This window comes from Maniola jurtina, chromosome 22 (genome assembly GCF_905333055.1).
Source record: "Maniola jurtina chromosome 22, ilManJurt1.1, whole genome shotgun sequence".
In the NCBI taxonomy this organism is placed as follows: Eukaryota; Metazoa; Arthropoda; class Insecta; order Lepidoptera; family Nymphalidae; genus Maniola; species Maniola jurtina.
Genome location: NC_060050.1, coordinates 5,822,597 through 5,836,386, shown reverse-complemented (window position 1 = coordinate 5,836,386; position 13,790 = coordinate 5,822,597). Strand labels below are relative to the sequence as shown.

Here is a 13,790-nt window from a genome sequence, read left to right as displayed (position 1 = left end):
TTTTTTCTTTTTTTTAAAGACCAGACAGTCGTATTTTTAATTAAGTACAACTTGTTAGCGATGTAGCCAAATATAGATTAGAACGCGAAGGCAGAAAATTATAATTAATGTAGGTGGTTTGATACGGTCAGCTAGGCACATCAGCGCTACTAGATGGCGTTTATTTTGTAATTAGACTTATTTTATTTTTTTATGAATGAAAATGTGCATATTTTTTTATGTTAATTTAGCTCCCGATTGTAGCATTATATTTTTATTATATCCATCTACGTTTGAGATGTATTTTAATTTTCAAAATACTTTAATTTGTACTGATAATCACGCGGTGGTAGCAGCAGAACTTTTCACGCACACATTCACAGGTTTGTTGAATACAAAGGTGTTTACTAATTTCGACTCATCAGAGATATACTCGCTGGACCGATGGTTCAGACTCTAGGCACAACGTCTACAAGTATCGGGTTCTATTCCATGACTTGACTATTGCTTTCTTTCCTTTTTTTATTTATTTTTTAAAATTATATTATAAATAATACAAACATTTTTATACCTAGCTATCACAAAAAATATAGCTTTTTATACTATACTAGCTTTTGCTAGCGACTTCTTGAGTGGAGTTAGGTTTTTATTATTAGATAGAGAAGAGCCATAAAAGTCCTCAAAAGCATGCAAAATGCAGTTGTGACGTGATTGAATGACAAACCAACAAACAAACACACTTTCACATTTATAACATATTTTTATATGATTATAGGATTATTAAAAGTAGAGACATTTTTCAAATTTTATTTATTAGTAATAATACATACTTTATTCGGAACATCTAAAATCTAAATTATTAAAACAATGAACCTAAAACTAAAAACCTTAAAAAATATAATATAATAATTAAAATAAATTATTAAAAGAAGTCCCTTTAGGCAAGGTTCCAAAGATACTGGCATCGTTCCCCCTTTGAATGGCTAGACTAATTCTTAGTCAGAGGTAGCTGCCAGCTCTTCGGCCTTTTGTGATGTCGACTAACCTTTTTCATATTTCCCTAAAAAGGCTTGAAGCGCTAGGACCCCAGGGACCAAGGGTCTCGACACCGAATGGGACAGTAAAATTGAGCCAATTGTGTAAATAAAATCAATAAAAATATTTGAAAAATATTTTTATTGATTTAGGATAAGGATTCAAAAATTGACCCATCTCATGTGTTTGGCTGCCATAAAGAATGTAAACCATATTACTGTAGATTCTGTGTCAACAGTGATGAAAAAGACACAGACTCATTAGAATGTATTCTTCTAGTCTAAAGTAAAGCTCCCACAGTGTGGGCCCTCATATGTGCTGCAAATGAGACAAAGGTCATGGCGAAATGCCATCGGCTATCGAATGATACAACAAATGTAGTGGAAAATTTCATGAGGGTTTTTCAGGCAAATTCATTTGTGGGAAAAGGTTAAATTTACACAAGGGTGGTTCTTATCAACGTAGAGTACATGTTGCATGTATGCAGTTGATTATTTTTCAAATATTTTTATTGATTTTATTTACACAATGAAATGTATAAGCAAGTTTGATTATTGCCGACTCTCCGAAGTACTACTTCAGGCAATACACAATTTTTAAAAAAATTATCTAGTTTTGGTATCATGTTACCCATAAAAACTTCATCACGTTCTATTTCTAAAATAGTGATGTCGTAAGTTGGAGAAATATATCTAACAAAGTAGCATTTGTTCATTTTTGTAACCCACAGCTGGCCCTGGATCTGAAATAAAAAATATTATTATTATTTGTACCTATGAAAATAGAAACCTATGAAAATGAAAATAATATAATTAATCCGAAAGTTTATATGTGTGTGTGTATGGAGATAGCTCATACCCGGGAACACAGGCTACTTTTTATCCCGTAAAATTACAAATATCCTGCGGGAATGAAAAACCTTGATCCACGCGGACGAAGTCGCGGGCATCATCTAGTTACTAATAAAAAAAGTATTTTGGTACTAACCTGATAATAGAAATTGTGTTTTTTATTCATTTGTAACCTCCCAGTACTATCAATGTAGAGAGGAAAATTTTTACAATCTTTTGCAGCAGAAAACATATCTTGACTGTTGCGAGCCAATGAGGGAAAACACTTTATTTCCAAAATTGACTTCTTCTTCTATAATCCCTGAAATCAATAAACAGATGTGTTTAGAATATAAGGATATATTCAAAAACAATGATTTGTAATCAACTAGTACAAACAACCAATTATTTATATATAAGTACCTATGTATTATGGATCAATTACTATTATTTGAAGATTATTCATGTTCCACATACACAAAACTTCCAGGAATAGGATTGTTATCTGCCTTCTTTTTGCACCACACTTCACTACGACTGCAAATAAGAGGTTATGTTTTCAAAAAACTATAGCAGATAACTAGATATCAATTATAGCAAAATATTTATGATGTAAGCATTGTAAATACCTAATAATAATTCCATTTCGAATAAGAATTTGAAGTGCAATTATTATTATGTTCGTGTACCTTTTGCTTTCTCCATGATATCTTTTTTTCATTTGTCCAAGAACTCGTTTGCGACTTTTCCGGGGGCCAGAGTAATGGTGATTCAGATAATCTTTGCGTGAAGTTCGTGGCTCCATAATTTATTTTTGTTGCATGAACAAGCAACAATACAATAAAAATACTCAAACTTTATCACTTGTAAATCACAAACACTAGAGGTACCACCGCGTCGCGCAATCGGCAATTCACAATAAGAGGGTTACCATCTCTAAATAGTTTTTGCCTAGATATTGAATAATGCGCGGTGCGCCATACACCCAGAGCTTTTTTTTAATTTTTATTTTAATTATTTTATTTTAATTATTTTAATTACTACGATTCATTATAAATACCTCAGTATGATTTTAAGGCTATATTAATGAAATAATAGTATTAAAAGTATATAAATTGACATAAAATTTGGTTTCGGTAAAATCGATCAAAAAGTTTTACAACTACTTTATGCTACTAAAAGCAAGTATATTTATCATAATAATAGGCTTAGTATATTACTGCGTTAATAGTTCATGATTTCAAACTTTTAGGGAATTTTTCCCTAAATTCTTAGGAAACTCTTACGTTTGGCATCACCTGACCGGGACGCATCGAAAGCTATTCATGAAGCTAATAGTTTTAATTTTGCGTCAAACGTAAAACGAAGAGCGGCAACAGCGCTTGCCAACTTACTATCAGCGAACTGGCAACGCAGCATCTACTTCCACGAAAGCAGCGGAAACGCACACCACTAAAACGTACGTAGCGTACGACACTATCGCCTTCTACTCATACATTGACAAAAATTAGTAAAAATTTCGATCTCATTTAGCTATTAATCTATTGTTTTCTTCAGATAAATATATTTTAGCGCAAATAAAGATCTGATTAAGTGCCAACTGATGTGATTTCAGTATGAAATTATGGCCTAGATGTCCATAAATGGAAAAATAAATTAGTATGGAAATCGAACCACCTTATGTTTTTGAACTTTTATACCTAATTGTGTCTGAAACTTTGGACTTCAAACTAAACTTAGACAGTCTCCAAACTAAACTTAATTTAAGTTTAAGTTTTTAGTGGTCTTTGTATTAGATAAATGGGAAGGTACCTACATATTTAAAGAGATTCTATCTACATGATCTACGTCAACGAAAGTCTGTATGTACTAACTATGTAGATACCCATCTGACAGTAATTTCTTAACTAGGTATACTGAGATGCTACGTTCGTATAAGTGAAAACTTTATTTAAAGACTTTTTGAAATATGTGCATTCATGCAGACATATTCAAGCTGATGTTATAATTGTTAGTAAAAATGAACAAAACTCTGTGTACGAGTAGAATTTTTATTGCCTATATTATTTTATATCTGTAAGATTGTAAGGACATGAGTGATATAATAATAATCTACATATTTGACGGTAAGTGGTGCAGTTGTTCAGGGTCAAAGGAGGTTGTAATGTAACTTAAGTAAGCCAAATTGTGCCCATGACTTCCACTATTGCTTCCACTGCATTTAAAAATATAATAGGCATAGAATTCAATAATTATGTAAAATTATAGTGGTACAAGTTTGTATTTAGAATCGACAAATCCAGCCTTAATTGACAAAGAGGTTTACTATTGGGGTAACTTTGTATGGAGCAGTGGTGCCTTTGTTTTTGTTGCGGCCACTGATGGTATTAGTGTTATTTAATAGTGTAATCAGTGCGATAGTAAATATTCTATTTTCACTATTTAGGAAACAAGAACCGTGAAAGCTCAGTGGATAAGACGTCCGCTTCCTATTCGGGAGATTGGGGGTTCGAACCCAGGCACGCACCTCTAACTTTACGAAGATATGGGCATTTTTCTTTCACTAAAAAGTACTCAGGTATTCCAGTGATCAAATTTCTTATCTGTATGAGAAAACGTTCTTGAAATCACAGAACTTATACTGTCTCAAAAGAAAACTCGTTTTCATTGAAATACAAGTGAACTTTGTAATGTTTCAGATAAAATCATAACATTAATTTTTCTTTAAAACGAACAAATGCAGTTGGTTTCGAATTCGGTAAACTCATACGAGGCAAAGCTCCTTTCGAAAGTGATAACTTAATATCTCATTACCGTATATTGCAACGCCTGTAGCACTTTGAAGGAATATAAAAAGTCCGCCAGATGTTATTGCAGCACATTCGAATTGAGGTCTCCTCATAGTCAAGTCACTTACCATCCCCCACAAAATGGCTTTTAAGGTACGTAGAGCATTTTTAAATAATACATAAGTTGTCATCAACAACAACCCTACCCTACCACCAGTTCACTACTGAGCACGGTTTTCCTGTCAGAATGAGAAGGGTTTGGCCTGAGGCCACCACGCTGGCAAAATGCGGGTCGGCAGATTTCACACACCTTTCAGAACATTTTGGAGATCACTCAGGCATGCAGGATCGATGTTTTCCTTCACCGTTAAAGCAAGTGATAAGTATTTAATTGCCTAAAGCCACGTAACTCGATCGAAGATTGGGATCGAACCCCCGTCTTATCCACTAGGCTATAACAGCTCTACATAGGTATAACTACTTATATATAACTCTCAAAATCTACATGTCGACTAGAAAAGAAGCCTCTCATCCTATCCTCACTCCTGCCATCTATTGGCACTCTGAGCATTACCTAGGTACCTACTTGAAGTTTTCACTCATTCCGAAATCTCCCAATGAGTCTAAAGAAGTTTCACTTTAAAATATTAAAAATTGATGATGATTTCAGCTTGTAGTGTTGGTGTGTGCTGTAGCCGCTGTTCAGGCTGGCGTGATCGCTCCCGTAGCCTACACAGCACACCCGGCGCCGGTCGCATATGCAGCTGCACCCGTAGTGCATGCTGCTCCGGCCGCGTCCATCGTCCACTCTGCCCCCGTCGCCTACGCCGCACCCATCGCTAAAGTCGCCGCTGTCGAAGAATACGACGCTCATCCTCAATACAGCTTCGCGTACGACGTCCAGGACAGTTTGACTGGCGACTCCAAGACACAGCACGAAACTCGTGACGGAGACGTCGTCCAGGGCTCGTACTCTGTCGTCGACCCCGATGGTGTCAAGCGCACGGTGGAGTACACCGCTGACCCCCACAACGGTTTCAACGCGGTAGTACACAGAGAGCCCCTCGGCGCGAGAGCAGTGGCGCCAGTAGCTAAGATCACCGCTCCGGTCGCCTATCACGCCGCCCCAGTAGCCTATTCCGCTCCCCTTATCCACCACTGAACAGTAAAGCCACCTAGTCAACAGTCAATTAATATTTATTATTTTTGTAAACTAATAAAAAGATTTAAACGAATATTTTGTTTATTTTATCAAAGATTATCATATCGTGATATATATTTTACAAAATATGTAAATGAGCTGAATGATCATTTCCCCTTCGTTCTATTACGATACTCGTAGTAGGTTTCAAGTTTAATGTTACTTGGATCGACAGAAATGTTCAGTGAGATGTGCAACAAACTAACTAACTGTAGTTAACTAAGTTCAGGTGACCCAAATTTTAACTTTACTTAACACAGAAAAATAATACACGGTTCAGCAGCAACTAATACAGAAGTGTGCAAAGGCGGTCTTATTGCTAAAACACCAGCTCTTTAGATACAGACAACTTTTGTTGAAAGAGTCTTTATGGCTGTTGATCATCAAAGCGCGGGATGGCGCAAAAACTAAAATTACTAAATATACATACTAAGTACTAAGTGTACATACATAATTAAGAATACACATTATATTGTATAAAGTAAGTGTATAAATATGATAGATAGGTAAATGTATAAACCTACAGGGTTCTAGTAGAAAAACAAAAACTTCTTTCCGACACTTTATTCAATAACCAAATCAAAATATGTAGGAAAAATTAAATTACTTAATCACAGAGGCGCAATAGGGCATAGTTCGAACCAGTAACCACAGCCGCAGCGTCTCGGCCACCCCATATGCACCCACATGTACTCGACGTGCATGGTGTTAGGGTGGCAAATACATCCGACGAGGCGACTGCAGTATGCGCTGGGTATGAGATTAGGGCATTCGCGTGTTCCAGGACCTGGAAATTGTTGCAGGTTGTCTTCAATCAGGCTCGCGCTTGACGTCAATCATGCCTAATAGCATCTACATAGTTGTATGGGGATAGGCAAGAAAGCATCATCATGATCAACCGATCGTTCGGCCCATTACAAGCCACTACTGAGGGTCTCCTTTCAGAATGAGAAGGGTTGAGTCTATATAGACCTACGCTACGCTGACCAAGTGTGGATTGGCAGGATAAATAATTTAAATAATTTTTAAATATCAAAACTCGTGAAGCCGGCTTCAGTACTAAGTGAATCGTGTCCTAGCGGTCTAAGAAGGCGCTCCGGGAGCGCTCCGTATGGTTCGTATGCTGACGGTTCCGCAATTTTTAATATGTAGGTACATAATAAATATTTAGAAATTTCCTTGAAGTTTAGGTAAAATACTACATATGGTAAAAATAACCTCTTTTAATTGACATGATGCGGAAAGGATCGCACTCGCCGGCGAGATGAGCCAACAGCTCCCGTTTTTCAATGCCAGTCACTTGGTCCAGGGTGTCGTGGAACGTGCCATATATTCGACTTCCCGCTCGTTGCAGATGCCGTACACATCGGGGCCACCACATTTTGGGGAACTACACAACGACCTGCAAGAAAACACTAAATATACTTTTTCAGCATACCTATTCGAAAAAACGAAAATTGGCATTAGGGGATAGCTGGAACAAAATTCTATAATGTTCTTATGGGAGTTTGAGCTTGCTCTCCTCTAATTGGTCCGCGTTGTTTTTCTCATAGGTTGGTCACTCGGGGCAAAAATATTTTGTTCTCAGGCGGTGTAAGTAGGTATTATGTATATGAATTTCTCGCTACGCTCAGGATTCTTTCTACCTTAGCTTCTAACAAAAAATCACTATGGGCTCTTATAACACAAAATTAAATAACTATTATGGTGACATGGTGAATGTAACTCGTTTGATGATGTCTACGGTAACCCGGTGCGGGATAGCGCGAGTGACGTGCGGATGTGCGGGGCTTCCCCCCGCCTGATGCCCCGATTGACATCTCGATTTGTCGCGTACTATAACTTATACCTCATATGGAAGCAATCGGCTTTGCATTCGCTAGCCATAATACTACATAATATATAATAATACATACTATTGATTTTATTTTTAAGAAATAGAATAAAATGTTTTGTACAAAAAACTTTAATATCTAAAGCTTTAAACTTTAAATTCCTGAATAGAAATTTGAAAGTGCTTTTGAATCGTTAAAAAATCTGTTACTGGTTTAGAATACCATTCCTATGGAGAAGAACCAGAAAGAAACACCGCGATTCCACTCTTTTCTCCTACTACTTTACTAATATAGATTTACCATAGTTATGGACTTATATTGTTCCTCGAAGCCTAAGTATAAGTAATTATGATTATTTCTTCCCTCACTTGCAAGACACATCATTAGCAGGAAGTGTGGACTCGTAAAACAAATCTATTATTTAATCTTACCTGTATTATATGTATATGTACATAGACTACATACCGACTCAAAATTGTATTAAAAATGACTGTGGCACTATTAACAAGCCTAAAGAGAAGCACTGCTAAAAGTTTTAAATTCTTTTTAAGCAGAATTGCGAAATCTATTCTGTATTGTTTAGATCAAAGGATATATTCAAGGAATATACATATACTACTCTCTATCTACTCTCTTGGGTATATTATTGTGACAGTAGGTACATATTAATCAAAAATACTTTATTGTCACCTTTTTTTATAACCAGCCTTTAACTAAATAATAAGTTTATAATCTGAAATAAAAAAGGTTTGAAGATTTTTGGAAGAAAAAAATTATGCTTCCATTTTCCACTTTTCACCTATAATATCACATTGGCCTATTTCAGCTTATAGGCCTTTATATGTAGTGGTAATATCACATATTGTGAAGGGTTGTATGACTTGTATGATATACGTGCCTACTGAAAATTACACTCTTGGTTCTACATTTCAATCCTTTTAATAGCGCCTCGGCTAATTTAACATTACCACACTAATGTTATAAAATATCATAATATGTTATGTTAAGCACAGGACTTTGACATATTATGTACCTAAATGGTAAGAAATGTACGAATAACGAAAATAACGGAACTGCATAACATGCAAATATAATAAACATTCACGGAAACAATCGATAATAAATGTACCTAATCGATTACAGCATCAATGTTTTAGGCCTTTAATAAGAGTATGACATTTACAGTTTACACCCAGTAGTCCTTGTGCCATAACAAGTGATACACTTGTTCTGCTGATCGGAACATATCATTTGGTAGGAGCCGCATCGGATTCATATAGTAGCGTGCGCCTGAGGCATCTTGCTCGGTGTATAAAATCGTAGGCCCGATTCTTTTCCACATCATATTTGATCATTCGCTCATCCAAAACAGTTGCTAAAATGTTCAAGGTGCGAAATATTAAATTAATAAGATTCTGTTTAAAAGTGTCTATTTGATTTTTGATTGATTAATGGAGTATTAGGTACTAATAGTAAGAGATCGTGCACTCTAGAATGGAACTTGCTGTGAGGGACACTCTTTAGACCTCAGCGGTACAGTTTTGACAAAGTGTTAACTGGAAATAGCCATTACTTACTTTTGAGACAGTTAAATAATAAATATCTTCATAGTGTGAATTTAAGTATCTTCTAGACGAGTGTGCTCCAACTTAGACCTCATCATTGATTTTTATTCTTTTTATTATCTTCAAGTGCAAGTCTTATTTATATTTCGCAATTCACAAAAGGAAATTTTGAAAAAGTCTACGTATCGACTTACTAAAATCACACTAAAACCTATCTCTCTTGTCAACACTTGTAAGTGTCGAATGGAAATCGTAAATGGGAAATATTTGTTTTGATTTCAGGTCGTCGCTTTTGCGTGCTTGGTGGCCGCAGCCAGTGCCGGCATTGTCCCGGCTGCACCGATCACTTATGCCGCCCCAACATACCAGTACGCTTCCGCCCCTGTTGCCAAAGTTGCCTACTCCGCCCCCATAACTTACGCAGCGGCCCCAGTTGCCAGAGTTGCCTACTCCACCCCTGTATCCTACGCAGCGCCCGTCGCCAAATACGCCGTAGCACCCGTCGCTAAGGTCGAGGAATACGACGCTCACCCACAATACAGCTTCGCCTATGACGTGCAAGACGGACTAACCGGTGACTCTAAAAGCCAGCACGAAACCCGGGATGGTGATGTTGTACAAGGCTCCTACTCTGTAGTTGACCCCGATGGCACCAGGCGTACTGTTGATTACACTGCTGACCCACACAATGGTTTTAACGCAGTCGTACGCAAAGAAGCTCTTGGCGTAAAGGCTGTGGCTGCACCAGTCGCGTACGCCGCTCCCGTGGCTAAGGTTGGTTCAGTAGTTCACGCCGCTCCAGTGTCTTATCACGCCGGTCCTGCCGTCTCCTACGCGTCCGCTCCCGTTGCCTACTCCAGCGCTCCGGTGGTCCACCATACACCCATTGCATACTCATCCCCTATTTACCACCACTAAACAAAATATACCTTGAATACCAAAATGTAAATATTTTTATTAATAATAATTTATTATGCCGCAAATTTTGTTTTATTACCTTTTTATTACATTTAAGTACTTTATATACTTTTATAGTTAAGTATCCATCTAATTATAAGTGCGAAAGTGTGTCTGTCTATCTGTCTGTACGCGTATCACGCGAAAACTACGGAACGGATTTAAATTTTGGTACAGTGGTAGCTGATACTCCGGGTTAATATATAGGGTAGTTTTGATCCCGAAAAAATTTAGGGATTTTTCGAGATACGAGGTCAATTTTTTTATCGATTTACTCCATAACTCCGTCGAATTTGAACCTATTTTCACAATGGGCTCGAGCTCTTGAGAAAATTTCGAAAAACGTTATCGAGTCAACCGGGGACCCGAGAGCTGGCAGCTGCTCTACTTTGGGTAAAGTAAAGTTTGACCATCCAAAGAGGTAAAATGCTGCCAGCATCTTGGGTAAGATGCTTGCTGCGGTGGTCTCGATGAGGTTTTAGATTCAATTTAATTCATTTTAGTTTTTAATTTAATTATTATTATTTAATTTTTTATGATGTCCACAATAAAATTTTAAGAATTTTCATAATTCTTTTGTTTTTTACAAAGGGTACTATTGTAAAGTTAGTACCATGTAGGTAAGTTTAGTGAAGATTTGATGAATAGCTTTTGAAACAGAGGACGGAACTCCTCAACGGGTAACTGCAAATCGATCACAATCAGTATAATAGCTTAGTAAAAAGTAGACTCTTGACCGTAATATCATACTAATTACTAATATTATAAATACGAAAGTGTGTTTGTTTGTTTGTCCTTCCTTCTCGCTTGTTATATTAGATGTAGTCAAGTATTTTGAAACTTTTCAGTTTTTTAAAAACATCAGAATCTTACTGAATGAGAACCCAGTTTACTTTATTCGGAGTTTATAACAGTCTTCTAATCTAAAGTCAAGTCCGATCGAACCCGCACATGAAAGGTTTCTGAATATCATTGTACAAGAAAAAACACTTTATTTTTAAGGTTCCGTACCTTAAAAGGAAAAAGGAACCTTTATAGGATCACTTCGTTGTCTGTCTGTCTGTCAAGAAACCTATAGGGTACTTCCCGTTGACTTAGAATCATGAAATTAGGCAGGTAGGTAGCAAACGAAGGGGAAAATTCCGAAAACCTTATTAGTGCTTCCAACTTTCAAAGTAAGATTAATAGATCAAATGGGGTATCATAATATGAAAAGGCTTTATCTGTAGTTCTAAAACAGATTTTTATTTATTTTTATGCACAATAGTTTTTGATTTACCGTGCAAATGTCGAAAGAATACGACTGTAGTATGGAACCCTCAGTGCGCGTGTCTGACTCGCACTTGGCCGGTTTTTTTAATATTCATGACAGTCATTTTGAAATTTATATTATTTTTCATTATGAAGGCAATATAGAAACACACATTCTGAAAAAATTTGAAATCTATTACGGTTCACGAGATACAGCCACTGACAGACAGACGGATAGCCGTACGGACGAACGGACAGCGAAGGCTTAGTAATAGGGTTTTGTTTACAATAGTTTTCTTCACGTTAAAGCAAGTGATATTAGTTTGCTTCAAGCGCACATAACTCCGAAAAGTTAGGGGTGCGTGCCCGGGAACGAACCCTGGATAGGAAGCATACGTTCTAACCACTAAGCTATCACTATACAAGCTTTAGTATCAGACAATATCTCTAAAACTATTTTTTTAATGGAGTTTCTTCATTTTTGGCGGAAAGTCAAGAACGACATATTTTCCGTCATTGACAAACTGCAGCTCATTTCCAATTGCGAGCACATCCGTGGTGATGCGCCGGCACAATACTAATTGCGAACTTGGCCCGGTGTCACAACCTGCATCACTATATATACTTCGGCAGACTCTTCAGGAGCATAGTCATACTTGGCTTCATCAGCTCATCCCAACAACTATGGTTTTTAAGGTAACACAAAACCTTATAATTCATTTTTCGAAAAAAAATTACCTTGTATCTTAAAATTTCACACCAATTTTTAATTTAAACAATATTTAAAAACTAACTTCAAGAAAAATTGTCTATGTAAAATTTTTATCATATAATATATTTATATATATTTATTTTTAAATTAATATCTTTATTTTTAATAGCGATAATATTTGTTATAAAAATATGTATCTAAATCATAATTTAATAAAATAAACAGCATTTAGTAAAATTTCAGATAAATTTTATTAATGCGTCATTCTGTACTTTCCTTACAAATCACAACTCGACAACTTCCGACATCCTATGATACAATTTCTTTCATCGCTTACTCACACGATTACAATGCCTAATTGAGATTCGAGAGGCGGCGCGGAGCTGTCCTTGACAAGTATCCTCAAGTTGTTAGTAATTTCTCCGCGCACACTTTACGCAACTGCTCTAGTCTTGCCCTCGTAAAACCGTGTCACTATTTCAAGTACGACATACGTGAACATAAACTCGACCTTTGGGATATTCAGCTTTAAATTTTAAGGAGCGCTGATAGCTTAGTGGCACGGTAATATTATGTCTATTACCGTGTTAGTGGCCTCCTGTTCAGGAGGTCAGAGGTTCGATTCCGGACACGCAATTCTAACTTTTCGGAGTTATGTGAATTTTTGCAATTAAATATCACTTGCATTGACGGCGAAGGAAAACATAGTGAGGAAACCTGCATGCCTGAGAGTTCTCCAGAATCTCTCGAATATGTGTGAAGTCTGCCAATCCGCACTGGGCTAGCGTGTTGAACTATCCTATCCTAAATCCTTCTGATTCTGAGAGGAGGCTCGTTGTCAGTAGTGGGCTGGCGATGGTTATCATGATGATGATAATGAATAAGTTAATTTTTTGTTTACAGATTGTCATCTTCTCCTGCTTCGTGGCTTTAGCCCGAGCTGGTGCACCTGTGGCTGTAGCGGCTCCCTTGGTCGCGGCACCAGTTGCTGCGAGGCTTGAAGAGTTCGATCCTCTCCCTCAATATCAATTCGGATACAACGTAGCCGATGCCCAGACAGGAGACTACAAGAGTCAACAGGAACAACGCAATGGGGATTTGGTTCAAGGCTCGTACTCGCTCGTGGACCCTGATGGTACGCGCCGGACGGTCGATTATTCCGCTGACTCAGTCAACGGATTCAATGCGATCGTGCGCAAGGAACCGCTAGTTGCTGCAGCTCCGGCGGTAGTTGCTGAGCCAGCAGTGGTGCCTGCGCGTTACGCAGCTGCTCCTGTTGTAGCCGCCCCCGTCGCCGCTGCTCCTGTTGTCGCCCCCGTCGCCAAGTACACCGCTGCGTACACCGCTCCGCTAGCATACACAGCATACCCAGCACCAGTAGCTAAAGTGGCAGCGTATACCGCTCCCGTGGCGAGATTTGCTGCATACTCTGCGCCATACTACAATCCTTACGCCAGATTGACTGCAGCTCCCGTAGCACCAGTGGTAGCGGTTTAAAATGATTTACTACGAATAGGATTGACTGATTGAAAACATGACTAATAAACTTTTTTATTTATGAAAAATTATTATTCAATAATTTTCTTATCCAATTACTTAGTACCATTCTTAGTTTTTATTTTTAGGAACACATTAC

General features: G+C 37.4%; 1 long non-coding RNA gene and 1 pseudogene across 2 annotated transcripts; one reads left to right on the top strand and one right to left on the bottom strand.

Annotated features, from left to right (window-relative positions):
• Positions 1 to 916: 916 nt before the first annotated feature.
• On the bottom strand, positions 917 to 3,516 carry LOC123876647. 2 transcript variants are annotated; one of them, XR_006798385.1, is made up of 4 exons: positions 2,534 to 3,516; positions 2,268 to 2,381; positions 2,002 to 2,166; positions 917 to 1,756 (listed from the first exon to the last, which is right to left on the bottom strand). It is a non-coding gene; the product is annotated as an uncharacterized LOC123876647 (long non-coding RNA). The 2 variants fall into 2 exon arrangements; XR_006798384.1 differs by having other exon boundaries at positions 2,002 to 2,381.
• A 1,258-nt stretch (positions 3,517 to 4,774) lies between these two features.
• Positions 4,775 to 13,705, top strand: LOC123877102 (annotated as a pseudogene).
• The last annotated feature ends 85 nt before the right edge of the window (positions 13,706 to 13,790 follow it).